Raw genomic sequence first — 22772 nt, 5'->3', positions numbered from 1 at the left:
TTTGTATTTCTGTTGGAATTCTTTATAACTCTATAACCCCATCCTCCTCTCTTCCCTTCAATTATAGATGGACACACTCTCAGTCAAAGTACTTTAATTCTGCTTACATACCACATTATCTATCAGGAGGTTATTATGGTTTACCCACTCAGATTCAGGTATTTCCAGTCCACACAAGATTTTAAAGCACTCTTTAAAGAGTAAATTGAAACTACAAGTGATTATTAAAGACAACCACACCAAGAACTATAACTCATAGGGAAAGTTCTCAGTGACCGCTAAGACTGTGGGTTAGTTGGTCACCAATCTCTTTTCACTAGGGATTTGTGAGAGTCTTATAGCCATGGGATTTGGTTTATATCTCAACATTCTGTTATTTTTTCTGACTTTTTGGTCTTGATTCTCATTTTTTATCCCATTAATCCTGTTGACTGAAGAAATAATGATCTTTTAGGTTCTTTTAACTTGTAAGAGACAGAGACATGCTCAGATTACCTTACTTAGTGGGGTTTATTGTAACGATACCCTGGGAAATAAGGAAGCAAGAAATGGCTTCAGATGCCAAATATTCAAGCCTCAAGGAGACTGTAACGTACTTTAGGATACAGTTCTTTTTTTTTTTTTTTTTTAAAGATTTTATTTATTTTGACAGACAGAAATCACAGGGCGGCAGAGAGGCAGAGAGAGAGGAAAGGAAGCAGGTTCCCTGCTGAGCAGAGAGCCCGATGCGGGGCTTGATCCCCGAACCCCGGGATCATGACCTGAGCCGAAGGCAGAGGCTTTAACCCACTGAGCCACCCAGGTGCCCCTAGGATACAGTTTTTAATGACTCCCACACTCTGGGACTCAGAAATCTGGGAACTCTTTTCTCCTTGTTCTGTGTGTCTCCACTAGGCTGATATTATTTGCTCTTTTTGCATCTCCTGCCCCTGATGCTTCTTCCTCACCCCCGCTTTGTAAATGCCGGTTCAGACCTCCCCCCAAGAGGGTCTGTTTTCGAGTGCTCCGCCAACCCCCACACTGAGCTGCGATCTCTCATGAGATTGCCTCTCAGTGACTGCCTCCGGATCAGCAGCTCATTCCTGGTCCAGGCTCTGTGCAGGGATCTGGATACCTTAGGTGTGAGGATGTGGCATGGAAGGACTCAGCAACTTCTTCCAGTGTCAGTGTAGCTATAAAGGGCCTTGCTGGACTAGACAGAACAAATTACATCTGACTGTTTTGTTAAGCGTGCAGGATAAACATATATACTTTGTCTGCAGACATCTGTACGTCTGTAGAACCCTTGGAAGGGATTCCTTCAAAGCAAATGTGACCAACTTGTCCTGGGTATTTCTGGGATTGAGTACTGAAAGTGCTTCGTCTTGGGAAATTCCTCATTCCCAGGCAAATTGGGAAGGATGGTCTCCTTAAAGCCTTATGCTTCCCCTTTTCTCTCCTTTTGCTCCCTCCCTCCTTTTCTTCCTCCATCCCTCCCTTCCTTCCACAGATATGTATTGAATGCCTACTACATCAACCTCTGCTCTGGGTAGTGGAGAGACATGGGTAGTAGAGAAGTAGTGGTGAATGGGACAGATGCATTTCATATTCTTTCTGAAATTACAGTGTCTGGTGATAGACAGAACCTGAACGAGGAACTGTAAGTATGAAGAGTGAATGGAAAGGAAAAGTCCAGTGTATCCTGGGAGAGAATAATGGGACCTGGGAGTTGGCATTTGATTTGGTGGGTGAAGAAACAGCTGAGGAAAGAAGACAGACAAGCCCTCATTCTTGTAGATTACATTCAAATGTGGTATGTGTGTGTGTGGGGAGATAATCAACAAATAATTAGAGTGGTGCTCTGAAGAAAATAAAATCAGGTGATGAGATAGTAACCTGGCAAGGGGCCAGGTGGTCAGGGAGGATCTCTTTGAGAAGGTGACATTGTGGCCAAGACTTGCATGGCAAGGAGGGGGTAACTATCCACAGTGACAGGAATGGCAAGGAGACTTGTGTCACAAGAGTTAGGGTGATGAGTTGTTGATGAGACCAGAGTAGCTGGCAGAATCCAGATCACATAGGGTCTTGGGTTTGTAGGCCATGGTCAGAAATTTTATTCTGAGGGTGATGCAGCAGGTTTTATGTAATCTGATCTCGGTTCAAGAAATTGTTTCCTGCTTGAGTTAGACGATTAACGACTGAAGTAATAGGAACTATAGTATTTGAGCTACAGGGATTAAGGTGATAGTGACATTCGGGTCATAGAGAATTTAAGAACTGATGGCCTGTGGAGAAAGAAATTACTTCATATTAAAGATATTAAGTTAAAGAGGGATAGTGAAGCATAAAAATTATTGTCTAATAATTTTAATTGAAGGCTGATCTTTAAACTAATATTTGGAAGCCATTGTGTATTCGTACTAGTGGTTGAAGAGATGTGACCATATTAATTTCCCAAAGCAGTGAGTACAGGAAAAGAAAATAAGAACTTAGGATCATGTGTGAAGATAAGTTCCATTTTACTATATCAAATGTTTGAACCTTGTTTTTGAGGCATTTATAATGACAAAAGGTCTTGAGCTCAGTCAATAAAGACTCACTTCTATAGTTCACTTACTAAAACAAACCTTCAAGACCTGTATAGACTAAGTAGGAACAACACTTGCCCTAGGGAGGATGACCTGATCTCAGACCTTTAATGGTTATTGTCCACGGAAACTCACACTCCAATTTTAGCTTGGGCACTTACACAAAGCGGATGACTACATGGTATTTTTTCAGAATGGGAAAGTTTTGAATGTTTTAAAAGAAACATGCAGCCTGTGAATTTTATGGGAACACTGTGGACAAAAAAACATGAGTCTAGTTTGAGTCAATATACTGCTTTTCTTTGAGCAGCCTATTTTTGGTGAAAAGTTGAGTCTCTTCAGCAAGAAAAGTAGTCAGAACAATTGGCGATATTTTTTATTTTATAGGCGCATGAATCAGAAAGACCAGCTGATCCTTAGCTCAACCTTCAGGTAAGGACTGGCAAGGGAGCAAATGAAGAAAAAGTGGGAAGGGAAGAGAGAGGAGGGATCAGTGAAGAGCTGAGGGTTAGGGACCTGAGGGGATGTGGAACTAGTCTAAAGTGGTCTTGGCATGTCACCTCACAGGGCGGGAAGTTGAGTAATGGACTAATCTTCTTTGCCAGTGTAAGCCTGGGCAGTCACAGAGAGAGGAAGGAAGGACACTCGCCATTTCCTGTGTTACGGTAACAGGTGCTCTGAGTTCAGTAAGGTAGGTGTGTTTTCGGCTGCACAGATGAGATGGGAGCAGGGTGACATAACACATACAAAATCTCAGAGACAATAAATACGAGAACTAGAGCAAGAGCTACAGACGTCATGTGTTCCTAATTTTCCAGCAGAGTCATGATTTCAGAGCTCTGCTCAGTGGAACCCACAGAACATTTTTATTTGTGAAACCATGTGTCTGAACTCACTAGAAGCCATGTATTTTGGGTCCTGGTCCAGCCCTCTTTTCACTGTGTTTCCTACATTGTCTCCCAGAAGGAGTCCATCGGATCCTTTAACTTTGATGCGTATTATTCCACAAGTTTACCCAATTGATATCCAACAGGGAAGTGAAATTCTTCTCAACCATTTGGGAGATGACTCACCCTTAAATTATGGGTGGCACTGGGCAACCTATCTGAGATGGAAACTTCTGTAATACGACTAAGCTGTGGTGTCCAGAAAGGCCTTTTTTTTTTTTTTAAACTGCAGTAATAAATATTATAGGAAAAACAAGCCATTGGTTTTGTGTGGAAGAATAAGGGGAAGCATTTTATCTTCCTAACTAAAACATTAGAACATTTTGGCAGTGAATGAGAAAGATATTAGAAATAGGATTGAGATGTATATGCCAGAAAGAGAAAAATGTCTTGGCACGATACTAACCTACTTAGCCTTCAGGGTGAGAGTGCCATCCATGATTTACTGCTTAGGAGCTATTTTGTCTTAAAAAAAATTAAATTTCAAGATGCAGCCATTAATTATTTGGCCATGGGGAATTCCAAAGTTCAATAGTGATTCAAGAACACAGTATAATGCAGTTTTAAGCCAAAAATCTTGACTGGTGAGAAATTCAGATAGGAACAGACTATATTGTAAAGAGTAAGGGGTAGCTCTTTGAAGAGTAAGGGGTAGTTTTGAATGTAGGTAATATACAAAGTGAAGACCATAAGTTATGAACAGAAAAAGTCTTTGCAAGTTTAATAATTTCTAACTAAAGAGTAGACTAGTGGGTGTATACTCTGATCTTAAAAATAAGTTTTGTAGAGTGTGTCTTATCTAATTAACATTCCATAACATGGAATGTTAATCATGTAAGCTGGGGATAATTACAAAAGTAAGTCTTGTAGAGGGTTTCTGATTTACAGTACTTGTTGCTAGATAATAGATGATTGGGTTGCTAGAAGACACTTATTGACTACCAAATAATGTAGAGGATTAAAAATAAGCTTACAGTGACCTCGAAGACAGGATATCCAAATATGGAGAGCTGATTATTCTCTGATTTTTATCTCCCTCTTTTTTTTTGTTTTGTTTTGTTTTGTTTTCTCTGTCATTTAGGCAAGCGGTATTATTCCCACTCCCACAGAATACTAAACACACTTGAACCTCCTTGTCTTTTTCACACACTTTTTAGAAAACAGCTTCTTCCCTTAATCTCTGCATATCCAAATCTTGCCAGTCCTTCTGGCTCAGCATGTTGTTGTGTGTCACTAAGTTGAAAGAAAGGACTTTAGAATTGATACGTTGAGAAGATGAGAAAGTAGACATTGGCGTATGGGAATCATCATCAGTCTGAATGTTGACGTCACTGAGAATGATGACTGACAGTTAGGTGGAAAGGAGGACTGAGCAAGAGGTAGATACAATGAAGAGAGAGGAGAATATTTTAGAAACTGGTATTTGATGAAAAAGGGGGTGAGGAAAAGGAGGCCTATGTGGCAGGTTTCCTTTGAGAAGCAGAAAGGGAATTGAGTGGGAATTGTAGGAAGGTGGATGGGAACCATGTTTGGGAGGAAAGGAGAACTTTTATAGGGAGCCCCAGAAGTGGGGTTTTCAAGTCATCACCTGGTTGCATTTAAGAGCAGGAGGTGGAAGGACCAATCAAATAAAAATCTGAGCCTACAGAGATGCTAGGATTTTGTTCCTGATTAAACAGGACCTCTAAAGAGCCAAAGGACAGATGGTCAGATTGGGCGGAGTAGGTGTTAGGACCACGTGGAATAGGAAAAAAAAAAAAAAAAGCATGGCAGAAATTGGGAAGGGTGGAGGCTTGCCCTGAGGATGCTGAGGGTGAACAACAGGATCAGAATAAGAGAGAGCTGAGAGGGATGTAGGAAGAAAAGGGAGAAGCGAATGTGGAAGAAGTTGTGACTGTATGTTCATGTGGGATTCTTCACTGGGTTTGATATCAGTGGTCGGATTTCAGGACCAACTCTATCAGCTGATAGAGCTTCGGGGCTGGGAAATTAAAGTGTTTGAGTCTATTTCTTAATTTGTAAAATGGGGAATCATGACACTGGACAGACATTTCTCATGAGTTGTCTTGAGAGTTATATTAAATAAGATCATATTAAATATATAAATATATTTTTAGAGGGAGGAATCTTATTTAAGTTAAATTGTTCGGTGAACTAAATTATTTAAATTCAACAATTAGAGTCATTTTTTCTTAAAGAATTTACCAGCCCCAGAGTTCCCAGTGGAATGATACAGATCCCAAGGAATGACTTCCTCTACCGAGCAAAGCAGCGTTTTCTTCTCAGGTGAACTATGCTTAGTGAAATGGGGTTCAAAAGGGTGCCACAGGGAATCGAATCCTAGAATCCAATGAAAGGTAGAAGACAATTAAAATTAGTGGAACCTTAAGAATTGCAATTGTTTTTTGATCTTGGGGATTTTCCGTGAACTAAAAAAACAACAACAAAAAAAAAGGAAACAAAAACCTCTGTCTTTTTTCTGTCGATTGTTAGATTTCTGCTTTATTCTCCCATGCTCAGGCTGGTCATTTTATTGAAAATTGTTGCCAAAGCTGTGTGCCGTGTTTAGGAGAAGGGTGCTAGAGAGGAGTAATTACAAGCACTCTGGCCTTTCATCAAAACCCAGGAATCTTAAGTGACAGCTGTTTGAGGGACTTGTCATTCAATTAGGCGGTTTGAAACGCTGCCAGTGGTTAAAAAACCCGTGGTTCATGAGTTTGCAGCCACCAGGGCCCGCACAGTCTCACAAGAGAACTTGTATTTCATTGGAAACCACTGCTTTGCTGGGCCAGAAGGATGCTGGGCAGACACCCTGACCACGATGTTTATTCTGGAGGGCAAAAATCACAATGGAAATTGGACCTGAGTCTAGCAGAAAATGATTCCCCCCTACCCCACCAAATGTATACCATGGCAGAAATGAAATATCTGTTTTTGCCTTTAGCCCATTGAGAAGGTGCAGCATGGCTTAGTACCAGGGGAGGACTCCCGTATTTTCTTTATGTTCTCTGCGTCCTTCCCACCACGTGGAGACCTCATTTCTACTTCAATGGATAATGATAATGATTAAGTGTCTCTTTCATAAATAGTGTTTCCCTAGATGCGTGGGGAATGAAAAGAAAGTAGAAAGCAGAGTACTTTTTGGAATTTGCAAATGATGAGGGGAGTTAAAATAGATAGTGAACAATTTCAGGGCGATTCATAAGACTTGGTAGTGGGTCCGAGTACCCACAGGGTTCAACAGAGCCTGAGTGAGGAAATGACTTCCTACAAGTGGGGCTCCTAATGCCACACTCCTGGAACAGCGTTAGGCCAGGAAGTCTGTGCTGCAGGGGGTGGAAGGACCTCCCCCCCGAACCAGTTCTCTGCCATCAGTCTTTGTTTCCTCTGTTTTCATTGGCTTCTGCTTGGCTTTTTTTCTTGTTGCCTGAGCTCGATACTGGAGGCTAAATATTTATTTATTAACCCATTATCCATGAGTACAATAATGGCTTTATGTCTCAAAAGGGCTTAGAACTGTCTTGATGAGGGCTCTTCCACAGAATATATTACTAATCTTAAGGCCTTTTACAATTGTACTAAAATATTTTGAAGCCATTATGATAGATCTAATAGAAACAAATAATAAATAGGTTATTTCTTAGAACCTGCTGTGGAAACTATGCAGAGTTTTCTTACCTCAATTTTATGCTATTGCAATAAAAAAAATATTTAAGATGAATTTGTGCAACAAATATAAGATAAAGATAATTACGTACAAACAAGCCAAAAGAGGTTAACCTACCTTTAGGTTTTCTGTCCTTCCTTGATGTCATCCAGATGACCTATTGCCAGAATTGGATTGCCTTTTTAAAAATTCGGTGGTCACGCAGGAAGCCTTGCTTATCAATGTCTCTCCTCGCACCACCTAGATTTAAGAAGCCTATTCTCTGAGAACAAAGGACATCCCCGTTTAAAAAGTTGCCCCCGTAACCCTAACCTGATACCTGTCTGCCGTTAAACCTTTTACAGTAGATCATTCCTCAGGCACACAAAGGCATCTCTTCTCCCAGCGCCACATTTATCAGCAGAAAAAAAGCAAACACCACCACCTCACAGGTACACAGTGTCTCCACACCTCTTACGGTTGAGGGCAGCGGTGACCTCATCCTGGCCCAAACCACCCACGAGTCGCCTTTGATGTTACTGAGCCTCATGTTTTAATACAGTCTAAACACCCCACGTTTGAACTGTAAGAGTCCTGCTTCCAGCCATATTAGAAGTGATAGCAAAGACAGTCCCATTTTAAAGGGCTTCCTCTCACAGAGGGAAGGGCAAGGCAACAGGCAAGGGGAAATCCTGGGAAGACCATGTTTCTTCTCTGTTTTATGCGTCTCACACCCATCCACACTCCATCTCTCTCCCTCTACTGTCCCAGCACACTACGTGTCTGTCTCTGGAAGGATTGACTGGTTCTGGGGAAGGATAGAGCCCTCAGTGGAAATGAACCCATTTTATTTTACAAATAAAAAAAAAAATTACTCCATAAGAGATAGTTGTGCATGGCCTTTCCCCCGCAGAGTGGGTGATGTTCATATTTGGTAGGTCCATAGTCACAAGAGGAAGATCATCAGCTAGTGGGTCAAGGAAGTCAGGAGTTCCAGGCTTAAGGCTGATGATCATTCGAGTAGTGAGAATGTTTAACACTCATACTATAAGAGTTTCATTTTATAGATGAGGATATTCTTGGTGTGAAATCAAGTCAAGGCCCTTTATGGAAAAAGATTCAGTGATCCCAGATTATTTCAAGTGTGGAACGGTGTTGAAAGGCTCTGAGAGCACTGGGTATTCTTTTTTTTTTTTTTTTTAAGATTTTTAAAATTTATTTATCTGACAGACAGAGATCACAAGCAGGCAGAGAAGCAGGCGGGGGCAGGGTGGGGGGGGTGGGAAGCAGGCTCCCTGCTGAGCAGAGAGCCTGATGCGGGGCTCCATCCCAGGACTCTGGGATCATGACCTGAGCCTGAAGGCAGAGGCTTTAACCCACTGAGCCACCCAGGCACCCCAGCACTGGGTATTCTTTAAGACTGATGAATCACTGACCTCTACCTTGGAAACCAATAATACACTATATGTTAATTAATTGAACATAAATTTAAAAATAGGGGGAAAAAGGCTCTGAGAAGCTCACTCTCTTTCATTGTAATACAAACACACTTAGGGGAGTTACTTATTAAAGACCAATTTTGTTTATAGACTCATAAGAATAATAAGACACCCTCTGTGATTATGTGTCTCTTCCTCTTCTAAGCACTTGATAGATTTCATAATTCATTTAATCCTCATTACAACCCCATGAGGTCGGTACTATTACTATCATTCCAATTTTCCAAGTGGGACACCTGAGGCATAGAGAAATCAGATAACTAGCTCCCGGTGACCCAGCTAGGAAGTGGTAGACATAGGTTCCAAAGCCAGGCTTTTGGCTGCCGAGTCCATGCCCTGAATCACCACATTATACTGTGTCTCTGACAGTATCTGCCTGGGAAAGTCAGAAATACAATTTTTTCATTTCTTACCAGTTTTAAAATAGAAATTATTAATTTATTTTTGTTAAAGAAAAACACGAGTCTATATTTGTGTTGCTCTCACTGTGTCAGTGCAACGATGTATAAATGTTTAGTTTTCCACCTCGTGCTTCCCTGCCAAGCGGCAGTGTTCACGGGGAAGAAAACCCTTACGAAGCTTTGACTAACTTGTCTTATTTGTGTACCTCTTGGGAGGGAAAAATGTCTTTGGAAATGTCTTGACATTACTTTCTTTGAAATTGTTAAAGCCTTTTGTTTACCAAGCAGTGTTCACTGTTAAAAGTAAAACTTCCTCTGTGTTCTGAATTTTGGTGCAGTTGGTTAATCTTTCAGGAGTGTTGAAAACAGGGCTTTAATTAGCAAGTTTATCAGTTAACCTAGTCACTCATCTCCAGTTCTTATCTGAGTCAGTCCGTAGTGCAGGCACTTAGGGACATCAGAAAAAGGCCGACTTGTCAGAATGACAGTTGAGAGGCCTGCTGTGGAGGGAAAAAGAAAGATCTCAGAATGGACAGTATTAAATGGAATCTGATACCAATCTGAGAGAATGATCTCACCAAAGGAAGCTAGTGTAGGACTTGGTTTCTCTTGTATTTTTCTGTAATCCTCTATGGCATGTCACCTTTGTTAGTCCAGACAGAGTCAGTGGTCTTGTGTGACATGAAGATGGAACCTAAAATAGGGGAAATTTCTAGACCAGCTAGTTAGTCACTGAATTGAACATAACCCTGGAGGGGTTCTTCACACTGCAAAACCAAAGGACTGTTTGGAAGATGATCACAGGGCTTGGAGAAGTCAGTTTCCTGGTGAAAGTGAGAAAAATATCAATAACATCAAGTGTATAAAAGAATAATAATCTTTTCTAATTCAGTCCAACTGGAGAGGCTGAATCCTTCACTAAATTCAATTTATTTTCCCTTTATGGTATGACTGACTTACTATAATCCTGATTTGCTGAACAGCTTGTTTTCCCTGTATTTGAGCGGTATTTAAAACGTATCACTACCTGGAAATAAACCTTTACTTCTTAAGAAATGAAAAGCACTTAAGCTATAAAAAGAAGATCCGTAAATTCATGATCTCAGCATGGTCTGCTATCATTGCAACAGCAGAGCGAGTAAGAGGGGAAAAAAAAATCCATAAGGGATACATTGGAGCCAGGAGATATTTATGCTTGCCTAAGCAGTTCTGATGATTTGATAGTTGAAATGTTTATGCTTTTGTTCACTTAGATAACGTACTTAGGACATCTATTTTAAACAACAGATAATTGTACTGGTGTACTGAGGACGCTGACATAGTGGTAGTTGGTGTCTGTGGATTATTAAAACAAACTTAGATGGTTGTTGCATAGGGTGACTATTTTTGGCAAAGCAATTACTTAGTGTTTCATGCTAAAAATGATAGTGTTTTAGATTTATTATAAAACCACAGAAAAACCCATTTTTTCTTCAGAAGCAGAAGGATGGAACATTAGTTAGAGCTTAAGGAAAGCTTGCTTTGATCTTACTTTTCTCCCGACCAGCCTTGAAAAGTAAAATTGATATACGACTTTATTTTGTCTTTTGTTCTATATTCTTTTTTCTTCCATATTGTTTGATTTAATTTCAAAGTAGCTAAAAGTGCCAAAAATCAAAGACCGGGCCCTGAAGGATATTGAATGTCATGGTCATTATTCTAATAATAAGAGGTTTGTTTAGCTGCTTTGATTTCCACAAGCTTCCTAGCTCCTTTTCTGAGAAGAAAAAAAAAATACCTTTGCTTCAAGTTTTCTCACAAGTAAGCAAGCTAAATATCATGCCAGTCTTTGGACTTCTAGCCAGTTGGAATCCTGCTGCCTTCACTTTGTGAGATACAGAGAATTATTAGCAAATAAAATGAAAAGCTCACATGTATTAGGCTGTGATTGCTACAGGTAAACTCCGTAGGAGATTTGAGTTTTACACTTTGCTAGTTTCAGTAATGGGACACTTGCAACACAATTCCTGACTCCTCATGGGGCTAAAAATTTCTCTGAATTATAGGGTGACTATGATACTTACATTTATATAATAAGTATATAATAAGGTCTATATATGATTGGTAATAACTTTAAGTAGTTATGGATAGGTGAGTTTTAAGCATCTCTCTCCGTGGCCATTGCCTTCTACTTTCCCAGTTCACACCCTCTGGCACCTAGACCCCTGAATTTATCTGTCTATAGTCTCGTGTTCCATCATCTCTCATTGTCCCTCCCACTCTCATATCCCTACTTAACTCCTTATCTAACAGTTTATCATTATAATCACTTACTTATATATACCTTCAACTCCTTGCCCCTTTCTGACTTTGTTGTACTAACTGTTGTCTGCTCTGATCCTGGGCAGCCCAACACAGATGGAAAAACACACACAAGCGAGCTGAGTGGCCTCATTTTCAATCCGTGACCACTAGCCTCAAGTGAGCCTCAAGATGACCACAATCTGTTTACATTTCTCTAATCTACTTGATCACTCTGTCTCCTAGTGGACGCAGTGGTTCTCAACCAGAGGTGATTTGTGCAACCCCCCTCCCCCACCAGAGGGCATTGGCTAAGTCTGGAGATGCTTTTGGCTGTCATAGCTTGGAGGAGGGAGTGCTTGCTACTGGCATCTAGTGCGTAGAGCTCAGGGATTCTGCTAAACATTCTATAATGTACAAATGACCCTACAAAGAATTATCCTGCCTAAAATGTTTGTAGGCCAATTGAGAATCCCTGTGTCAAGCATTTTGTATCTTTTCTTTTTTTAAACTTCCAACATTCTCTCTGTCCTGTGCTTTCAGCTAATGATCTTTTTCATCTGAGAAAATAAAAACAATTTGAGGGGTGCTTGGGTGGCTCAGTGGGTTAAAGTCTCTGCCTTTGTCTCAGGTCATGGTCTCAGGGTCCTGGGATCGAGCCCCACATCGGGCTCTCTGTTCAGCGGGGAGCCTCCTTCCCCATCTCTCTCTCTGCCCGCCTCTCTGCCTACTTGTGATCTCTGTCTGTCAAATAAATAAATAAAATCTTAAAAAAAAAAACAACCAATTTGAACACACTTGCTTTAGCTCTAACCAGCATCCCTTCCTGTTACTATGGATGCCCCTCTCTGAGGCCAACCCATTTACCTGTGTACTGGCTCCCATGCCCCCTTCTCTACTCAGGAACAGAGAGCCAGTTTCCATTTTCTCTCTCGAATTACCAATTTACCCCCTTGATTATTCCCATCAGCAAAGCAACATGCTGATACTATCTCCTATCTTACAAATGAAAACAAACAAACCCTCAGATCTCTCTTGATTTCACATCTCCCTTTAGGGGCAGCATGATCCCTGATTTTTCTCTCGAACCTGCTCAAAACAGACTTTCATCCCCTCCACCCCAGAGAAACTGTTCTCATAAATGTTGCTAGTCACGTGTCCACTGTTTGATCCAGTGACCAATTATTCTTCTTCAACTTCCTTTTGTCATCAGAGACTTTTACATAGTCACTCCCTCTTTCGTTCTTTTTTTTTTTTTTTAAAGATTTTATTTATTTGACAGAGAGAGATCACAAGTGGGCAGAGAGGCAAGCAGAGAGAGAGAGAGAGAGGAGGAAGCGGGCTTCCTGCTGAGCAGAGAGCCCTATGCAGGACTCGACCCCAGGACCCTGAGATCATGACCTGAGCTGAAGGCAGAAGCTTAACCCACTGAGCCACGCAGGTGCCCCTCACTCCCTCTTTCTTGAAAACCGTTCTTCACCTGGTTGCAGGACCACACTCTCCTAGTTTTCTTCCTCCTTTTTTTTTTTTTTTAAGATTTTATTTATTTATTGGACAGAGAGATCACAAGTAGGCAGAGAGGCAGGCAGAGAGAGAGGAGGAAGCAGGCTCCCCGCTGGGCAGAGAGCCCAACGTGGGGCTTGATCCCAGGACCCTGGGATCATGACCTGAGCCGAAGGCAGAGGCCCAACCCACTGAGCCACCCAGGTGCCCCTCTTCCTCCTTTTTGTGTATCTCCTCTCAGTTTCCTTTTTTGGTCTCTCTGTGTGGTTTGGAGGATATTTGGCTTTTATCCCTGGGTTCCTGGTGTAGAGCTCTTAAAAATCTAGGAATTTCCTCAGTGAAAAGAATGATAGGAATATCTTTTTTTCTAATTAGGTGACTCTTTAACTTCAGGATGGGGGCTAGCCACCAAAATTATCGAGTCTTGATTAAAAGTTTGGAAATTTCAGCCTCATCCCTTAGCCCCTGGAGAGGGGCTTGAGATTGAGTTAGTCACAAATGACCATGATCAAGGCTATGTAATGAAACCTCCATAAAAACCTGTAAAATGATGGGACTTAAGGAGCTTCTGAATTGGCAAACATGTCCATGTGTTTGGAGGGTGGTGCGTCCAACTCCATGGAGACAGAAGCCCCTGTACTCAGGACCCTTCTGGACCTAGCTGTATGTACCTCTTCATCTGGCTGTTCGTTTGTATCCTTTACCATAAGCAGTAATAGTACATACGACATCTTTCTGAGTTCTGTGAGTCATTCTAGAAAATTATTAAACTCGGGGCAGGGTGCTTATGGGAAATCCTGACTTTGTAGCTGAGTCAGACAACTTGGTAATGTACAGTGTGGTGATCTGGGGACCTGATACTGGCCACTCGTGTCTGAAGTGAGGGAGCCTTGTGAGATGAGCCCTCGAATGTAGAGAGTCTGACTCCAGCTCTGGGCAGGTAGTGTCAGAAATAAATTAAATTGTAGGACACCTAGTTGGGGTTGGAGAGTTGGAGAATTGGTTGATGTGAGGAGAAGTCACTCATTTGGTGTCAGGAGTGGGACTCACTAGACTAGTTCTGGCTCAGGGAAATGCGGTTTGGGAAGAGAAAGGATGATTGGGCACAGGATAAGGAACCTCGGATTCTTGGGTGGACACGTGGTGAGCTATGCTATGGATCAGCAACTGTGTGGCAATCATTTTCAAAATCATTACTAAAGGTAAAGCTTACCGGTGGAATTTAAAGATGGATCCAACTCCCAGGAAGTTGCATAAGGAAAAACAGACACATAGGAAAAAACCAAAATGTACAGTCCTATGATTATTGTTGATAGCTGAAATGAAATCAAAAGAGTGCTGGGTCTGATCTTGATGCTAGACTGAGGGCAGAGTTTGGTTAGTCTGAGTTTTGATCATTAGCCTCAAAGCTAGCTCCCAAAGGGGAAAAATATATAGGACAACAAAGAACACTTTTAAGACCTCTGACACTAAGAAGGTAATCCGTGTAGGGGGTGGGCAAAATCAAGAAATTATTGAAACCAGGGGGTATGGTATAAAAGAGTTGTCTCATTTTTATGGATTGGTATCAGCAGCTTCCTGAAGAGTGGATTGTGAGGGTGACTAATTAAGAGCAGTGCAGTTTCTCTAGCGTTTGATGCTGTGCAGTGGAACAGCACGTTTGGATTGATGCAGAACCCACAGCTCACTACAGAACAGTCCTCGACAGCTGTACATGATCCAGACACTTGTTAGGTTATTCTGAAGGGAACAGTCACGTAGCAATGGTTAACTCTGAGAACAGACGCTGAACAACTTTATAAATGCCAAGTGGAACAACCCAGATGAAGCAGATGATATGCTTCATGTGCAAGCCACATGGGACTGACTTCATGATAGATAATCAGGATATTCACTCACTGAATATGCCTGTTACCCAAGTCCTGGTCCCTTTTGCACAAATGTCCTCTGGAACCTTACTGCTGCAAAATTGAGCAACAGCGTAGAAAGTCTGGATTGAATTTGCTGTCTCACCTTCCCCACCCTCTCACCTTCCCCCACCCTCCCCCACTCTCCCCTCCCCTCCCCTCCTCCATTAAACATGCTGATAGAAACATTAGATAAATTAACAAGAGAACTCAGAGGCGGAGGGGAGAGTCAAGGCACTTGTCTTAGCAGGGTGGGAAGTTTTAAATGGTTATTAAGAAATGGGGTGAACAAAGCAAATATTGATAGGAGCACAACAAAGAGGTAAAGAAGGCAATATTCGAGAAAATCATCCCTGCAGAGTGAAACTCTTTGGATGGTTATTAAGAAATGGGTTGAATAAAATAGATATTGATAGGGTGAAAACAAAGGTCTTAATATAGCACATCCTTTGGGTGGATCAAAGGGATCCCCTGCTGATCATCCAACATTAAAGTGCCCTAAACTAACTAGCCCCTGTATTAACCTTGGTTTGTAGAAATCTTAAAAGCAACAAGGCATCAACATAGGCAAACCAATAAATGTGATACATGACATTAACAGAATGAAAGATAAAAATCATATGATCATCTCAATAGATGCAGAGAAAGCGATTGACAAAATGCAACATCCTTTCATGATGAAACCCTCAACAAATTGGGTATAGAAGGAACATGAATATGTTTGAAGTTGTTGTGTCTCTTTTACGTAAGTGTATTTTGTGGATGGACTTTGTGTCTGACTGGAGAGCTGGTCCTTTAAAATAGAAAGCATGTGAATCTGCCGCTCAGGAAATATTAATTGGACATGTTACATGGGAGCCAATAAAATTATCTGAGCCCACGCAGTGTGGAACAGAAGCTGGAGTGCTAGCACAGACAGACAGATTCTTTGTGTGGAGTGTAGACTGCAGCTTAAGGCATAAGCTCCTCAGTGTTTCTCAGCATTGATGACTAGGACTTTGGACCAGAGAATTTCCATTTGTCTTAGTCTGTTTGGGTGCTGTAACACAGTACCATAGACTTGGTGGCTGTGGCTAATCAACAACAGAATTTTTTCCTCCTATTTCAGGAGGCGATGAGTCTGCGATCAGGGAGCCAGCAAGGTCAAATTCTGGTGAGGACCCTCTTCCAGGTTGCAGACTGCCAACTTCTGGCCATATTTGAACATGGCAGGGAACAGAGAGGGGAAGTAAGTTTCCTCCTGCCTCTTTTAAGGGCACTGATCCCTTTGAGGAGATGACCTCATCTAATTATAATTATTTCCCAAAAGTCACCACCTCCTAAATATTACATTGACGAGTAGGGTTTCAACATAGGAATGTTGGGGGAAACAAATATTTAGTTCATTATATCAGTTGAAGGGCAATTACTAGCTTGCTGTCAAATACTAATTGAAACTACCCTTCTGCCTGAGGGATATAAAATAATCTTAAAATCTGGAATACCCATGATGTTTTGGATGATGTTGAAACAATACTCCAATGGGAAGGACAGTGCCCACAGAGTTCCATATGGAAATGGCAATGGTTTATACTAGATCATACTCCTCAAGGATACAAGGAGGAGATGTTCATGAGCAGGGAGCTCCCTTCCCTAGGGCTAAATTTGGAATTGCTTACAGAGGTGCCAGATTCTATTATCACTTGGACAGTGCCCTATAAACAGTTCTGGACTGACCAACAGAGAGGCATTTGGCTTATGGATGGCAGTGCCAAGGTAAATGGATTGGATTCTTTTTGGAATGCCACCACTCTGATTAAAAAAGGTAAAAAAAAAATTAGCTCAGTGGGCTGAATTGCATGTTCTTTTCCTGGCAGCGATGGAAGAACTGAACAATAAGAGCTCATATATTTTGGCTTTTTATTGACTCATGGGTGATGGCTGATGACTTGGCCATGTGATCATGCAAGAGGAAAGTGGAAACTTGGCCTAGGGATGCCCATATGGGGCACAGCCTTATGGAAATCACTATGGAAATTTGAGGGCTGCTATAAAGTAAGACATATCTATGCCCATCAGAAGAACCCCCTTCCACATTCAGAAAGTGATTGGAACCACCAAGTGGACTTCTTGGTGACTGCCTTGGAGTGGCCATCTGGATCCATGAATTGAGTAGACCTAGTGTGGACTGCAGCAGTGCAGAGATAGGTCGAACCTAGATAGAGTCTTCTTGTACCCTCTGAGACAGAAAATGTGAGCAAGAACTGTTATATTGGGGCACCTGGGTGGCTCAGTAGCTTAAGCCTTTGCCTTCAGCTCGGGTCATGATCTCAGGGTCCTGGGATTGAGCCCCCACATCGGGCTCTCTGCTCAGCAGGAGCCTGCTTCCCCTCACCCCCCGCCTGCCTCTCTGCCTACTTGTGATCTCTCTCTCTATAAGATAAATAAATAAAATCGTAAAAAAGAAAAAAGAACTGTTATGTCAACAAGAGACAGAGAGATTGCAGATTGCTGTGAGGACGATTCCTGGGGGGGAAAGGCACCACACATAGCTAGCAAGTGCAGTGCAGGTTCCCTAAAGGCTATAAGTGGGTCCCAAAATGTATGGACACTTACCCCATATAGGATTTTCATACTTGGTGTTAGATGGAAAAGCTCAAAGTACTATTGAAGGTTTGGAACAGAAAATATTGTACTGATTTGGGTTGCCAAGTTATATTTCTTCAGACTAAGCAACACAAGTATCCAAGAATGGGTAAAGAGCTGTCATATCAAATGGATATAACCATGTTTCATATCCTCCTCAGAGTAATGTTCTAATAAAGAATTGGAGGGGGCAGTTAATAATTTCCTATCTAAATGGGGGGAGATATAGGTATAAAAGCCTGGTTTACATGAATGTGTGCTTCTACCCCCATTGGAGAGGGTAACGTCTCACCCACTGGATAGATTCTGTGCATTTCTTTCCTAAATCACCTCAACTTTTGCTTTTTCCCACCTGGTCAGTGGTCTCAGAACCAGGGATGGAACTATGGGTAACAGAAGTAAGGATGATTCCTAAGCAAGAACTTGTAACTATGCCTTTGAACCTTTATGCCAGAATTCCTAAAGCCCTGATGGCGGTGGGTTTGGGGGCGGAGATTGTGTCTTTATGCCACCTGGCAAAGTTGGGGCTGACAGTTGAATGTGAGGCAGCCCACTGGTGTGAATGGGAGTGAACGGAGAGGAAAACATTGGCTGCATTAGTATTTTTGCTAGCAAGCTGGAACAGCATAGCTAAATTTAAGGTCCCTTCTCATGGCAGAGATGTTAATCTTCTTATTTCCATTTTTCGGGTTATATCTAATACAGATGATATCATTTGAGAAGGAATTTCTGAAAACTACTTCCTACTGGCATTTCAGAATATGTGGTATATGGCAGCCAGCAGGTTGATCACTGTGAAACTGTAAAATTGATGTGATAAGATACTAGAAAGGTCTCCGGTTATAATGGACGAAATGTAACCGCAGCATGCTCCCCATGCTTGCACCTCACAGTTGTTCTCTGGATGGAAAGCTATTAAGCCAACGAGTGATACACTATAGGTTCCTGATGGGATTAAATGATGAGCATCACCGGTAGAGCCTATTCTTCTGGGCAACGGCCCCACATTGAGATGACGAAGGTTGTAAGGGGCCTCATGGCACTCAAACTAAATGGCCTGTAGGTGTGACTACCACTCATCTGACTCTGGCAGGGCCCAGACATTTTTGGGTGCAAAACATGCAGACTAACTGCACTCAGGCCATTTGTACCTAATGGCAACAACGTGCATGGCGAATTAAGCGGCACTGGCCCCTAAGACAGAAAAGGGCTTCCATGGAAACAGGAGCAATGCTAGATATCTTGGGACAAACTAAATTAACTTTTAATTAGGGGCAGCATTCAGAAGAAAAGGATTTATTAGCTAGAACTAGGAAGATGAGAGGGAGTTCTCTTTAGGAGGAAGGCAAAGGATGGAAGTCAGCGTGGAAGATAGCACAACAGATCAGGCAGACTCAACAATAATGTTGGATAATGCTAGAACCTAGCATTGGGAAAGTGCCTGCATCCTGACCCAACAGTATCTTGATTGTGTTAATACAAATGGAAACTGACGTGGGTATGGGATAATGGCCTTCGATCCTGGCCAAATTTATAAATACATCTCAGAATTTCTAGAAGTATGTTCTTCCTCATAAGTATTTTTTTCAGTGTGGCACAAAATATATTTACTTATAGACTCAAATATCTTTAGGTCCTCTGTCAAAAGATGTCAAAAGTGGATAGACTTATGTTCGGTAATTAGTGTTTCAGTATTTTGTCTTATTTGGAAGTGATCTAGCTATTCAATAAATATTCATCATTTAGTTAGTCTCAGTATAACTTTAAGGTTTCAAATTATCAAAAAGATTTTGGAACTATTTTCTTAAAGATTATGTATTTATTTGTTTGTCAGAGAGAGACAGAGAGAAAACTTGCGTATAAGCAAGGGGAGTGGCGGGCAGAGGCAGAGGGAGAAGCAGACTCCCTGAGCAAGGAGCCCGGATGTGAGTTGATCCCAGGACTCTGGGATATGACCTGAGCCAAAGGCGGACACTTAACCCACTGAGCCACCCAGGCATCGCTGGAAACTATTTTTAAGTACACACACTATAAAGCATAATCGTTATCAAAAATTTCATTTATAAACTTTCATCTTATTTACATCTATTAAATTTTCTTATTCTTAACAGTTATGTTTGGATTAGTCATGGAAATTTTATGAGATAGTAAATAGCTAACCATCATTTTAAGTTATGTCTTGCTGACAAATTCTCTGATGGAGATAAACTTATTGGCTTTTAGTAAACTAGGCACAGTAAAAGTATTATTTTTAATGCTGATAAAGACATGCCTGTTTTAATGAAACCAACAAATTTAAACTAGCTTTTATTTACTAAAGGTTATCCTAGATTGCCTACATTTCTGAGAGAATACATGATTTGTATAAATGCTTGTCTTTTAGCCAATTAAATAGAGCTCTTTTTTTTTTTTTTTAAAGATTATTTATTTATTTATTTGACAGAGAGAGATCTCAAGTAGGCAGAGAGGCAGGCAGAGAGAGAGGAAGGGAAGCAGGCACCCTGCTGAGCACAGAGCCTGGTGTGGGACTCGATCCCAGGTCCCTGAGATCATGACCTGAACCGAAGGCAGTGGCTTAACCCACTGAGCCACCCAGGCGCCCGTAAGTAGAGCTCTTTACAAATTAATTTTGGTAATACCATCTGGAGGTAGAAAAAAAATCACAGATCTATAACATACATACATAGACACACATAAACGTATAGGTAGATCTAAACAGATTTTGTAGTTTCTGTTTTTTAAAATTTTAGCTATGAGACAAGTACAGTAATACAAAATTCCCTAGTTTATAAAAGAAGAGTTGGATCCAAATCGTGCATCTGGCAGATGGAATAAGTTACCTGTCTAGATGGCTAAAGATTTTTACTAATATTTGTAGAAGATATTTTAAGATTTTTCATAGTTTTCAAAGGAGACTTTTTTCCCCCTCCTTCTCATTCTGATAAGAATTACCTTGGTTCCTGGAGAAGAGCAGGTAGAATATTTGCATCTCAAGAGACACAGAGAAAGAATGCACACATTCTACCAAGAAGGCTTTTTAATCCCTAAATCCAGGTTTTTTGTGTTTTGTTTTGTTTTGTTTTTAACAATATCTGCCAGCCTTTTGAGACGAATAGGGAGGTTATGGGATTGGGAAAACAGGTATGTTGACTTTGAATTGTTTGTAGAGCCTCATTTCTGGTCTTGTGAAAACTAGATTTGTGTGGGAAGTACAGGTGTTTTTAATTCCTCAGAGAGCTGGGTTGCGACCTGAACAATATCAAGAAGCTGCTGCATGCATCCAACTAGATTATGCTCAGTTTATGTTTTTATATCAGGGAGAACATCTTCAACCAAGATGAAAATCAGAAGATAACTATGTTCTAGATAGAGCTGTGTGTCTTTGGAATGTTTCAGTAAATCCTTCCACAGGCTTCAGAATGTCTTTCTTTCCTTCTTCATATATAGTTCATTGGAGCTGGGGGAGAAGGCCTCAAAAAAAGTTCCCATCAGGGGTCGCCTGGGTGGCTCAGTCGTTAAGCATCTGCCTTCTGCTCCTGGGATCGAGCCCCGCATTGGGCTCCCTATTTGACGAGAAGCCTGCTTCTCCCTCTCCCACTCCCCCTGCTTGTGCTCCCTTTCTCGCTGTGTTTCTCTCTGTCAAATAAATAAAGTCTTTAAAAATGAAAGTCCGCATCAGGCTCTGAATATCTGTTTCCAAATTGTTCAGCTTCTGACCATAGAGCTGTCACAGGATTTTTGTTCTTTTAGTGCCTGAAGTTCTTGGTCACACCCCCGTGAAGAAAGGAGAGGTAGACCAGATGAAGATGGGTGGGCAGCAAAGCAAAGGGTATGATTTTTAAAAAGATTTTATTTATTTATTTATCAGACAGAGATCACAAGTAGGTAGAGAGGCAGAGAGAGAGGGGGAAGCAGGCTCCCTGCTGAGGAGAGAGCCCAATGTGGGGCTTGATCCCAGGACTCTGAGATCATGACCTGAGCCGAAGGCAGAGGCTTAACCCACTGAGCCACCCAGGCGCCCCAGCAAAGCAAAGTGTATTGAGCCATAGGACAGAGCTCCCAGAGAGAGAGGGGACCCAGGAGGGTGGCTGTTTTGGTATTCAAATGTAGGGGTTTTTCGAAGCTCTTCTGTGGAACTCCCTTGAGCATCCTCAGTGTGGGCCTCCTGTGGATTGGCCCTTAAGGTGTGCCAGGCAGGGCTTTGCTCCTGCATCTGTCTACCTTTCACGTTGGTCATGTGTTGGTGGTGTTTTGGGTTAACAGCTGGAGACTAACCGCCTCAACTTGTGCTAGTGACCATGTTTCATTGTTAATTGTTTTGTTTCGGGATATTTTGCAAAAGTCACTTCTGCAGAGACTGCTGGACAGGAGGCTCTCGTGGTCTTGTCTAAGCTGTAAAATATGATGTTAGTGCGGTTTTGTCCTAGCTGTCCTGCTCCCTGTTTTCTTGTTGGGGACCCAGGTCCTGGCTTTCTATGTGTCCAGGTAACTTCTAACAGAGATACTCAGAAAATCCTTTCAAATATCTTGTCAGGTCTCAGCCTGAATGAACAGTAAAATATTCCTGGAGGTATTGAATAATCCCTTGGACACAAGAGGCATTCTCAAAGAGGGTGCAAAAAATATTTCCCTCCCAAGATCCAGAGCCATTTCCAAAGATAAGCAAAAGAAAGACTCAGACAATTCGCCTGAGAGCTGGCAACAGTCAGCAGAACTCTTGCTACAAATGGCATGAACCCCACACTGTCTGATGGTATTTTTGAGGCCCCCAAACTGAGAGTTGCCAACCCAAATTATTAGGATAGACAAGACAAATGAGAAGGTAAAAGCTGTCCCTGGAAGAGAAAAGATCAACAACCAATGGGTACCTGAAAGCAAATTCGTGAGTCATTATTTCAAAGATCCAATTCTTAAATTTGTTTTTTTTTGCCTGCCAACCTGAATTTGGAAAGGAAGGCACAATGTAATATTTCACCTTCCTCTCTCAGCCAGTCAGCATAGATACCATCTGGGAGAGCTGAGTTTGGTAGGAATTCTCACCATTTGCCAGCTTTCTGCCTGTTTTCCCGGGATCCTGTGTCCAGGCTCTGGAGTGAATGGGGTGTCTCAGCAGGTCTCTTCCTGGTCACCAGGAACTGTAAAGCAGGAAAAATAATTCTCCCTTTGGCCTTTGTTGGTGAGTGCTTGGCTGAGACACCTTTTGATCTGGGAACCTTGTCAATGGATAAATTATCTAGTTGAGAGGTTCTCCCTTGTGGCTACCATAATTCAAGATTTTCTTTGGTAAAGTTAATCTGCTTGTTCAGACTTAAAACAAAATTTCATTTACTGGAGGCCTCACACTTGACCTGGTCCAGTTTAAGTCTAAGGTGTGTCTGTCACCTTTCTTCTACTCCT

Source organism: Mustela nivalis (genome assembly GCF_964662115.1).
Source record: "Mustela nivalis genome assembly, chromosome: 3".
Classification (NCBI taxonomy): Eukaryota; Metazoa; Chordata; class Mammalia; order Carnivora; family Mustelidae; genus Mustela; species Mustela nivalis.
Note: the sequence above shows the minus strand (reverse complement) of the source record.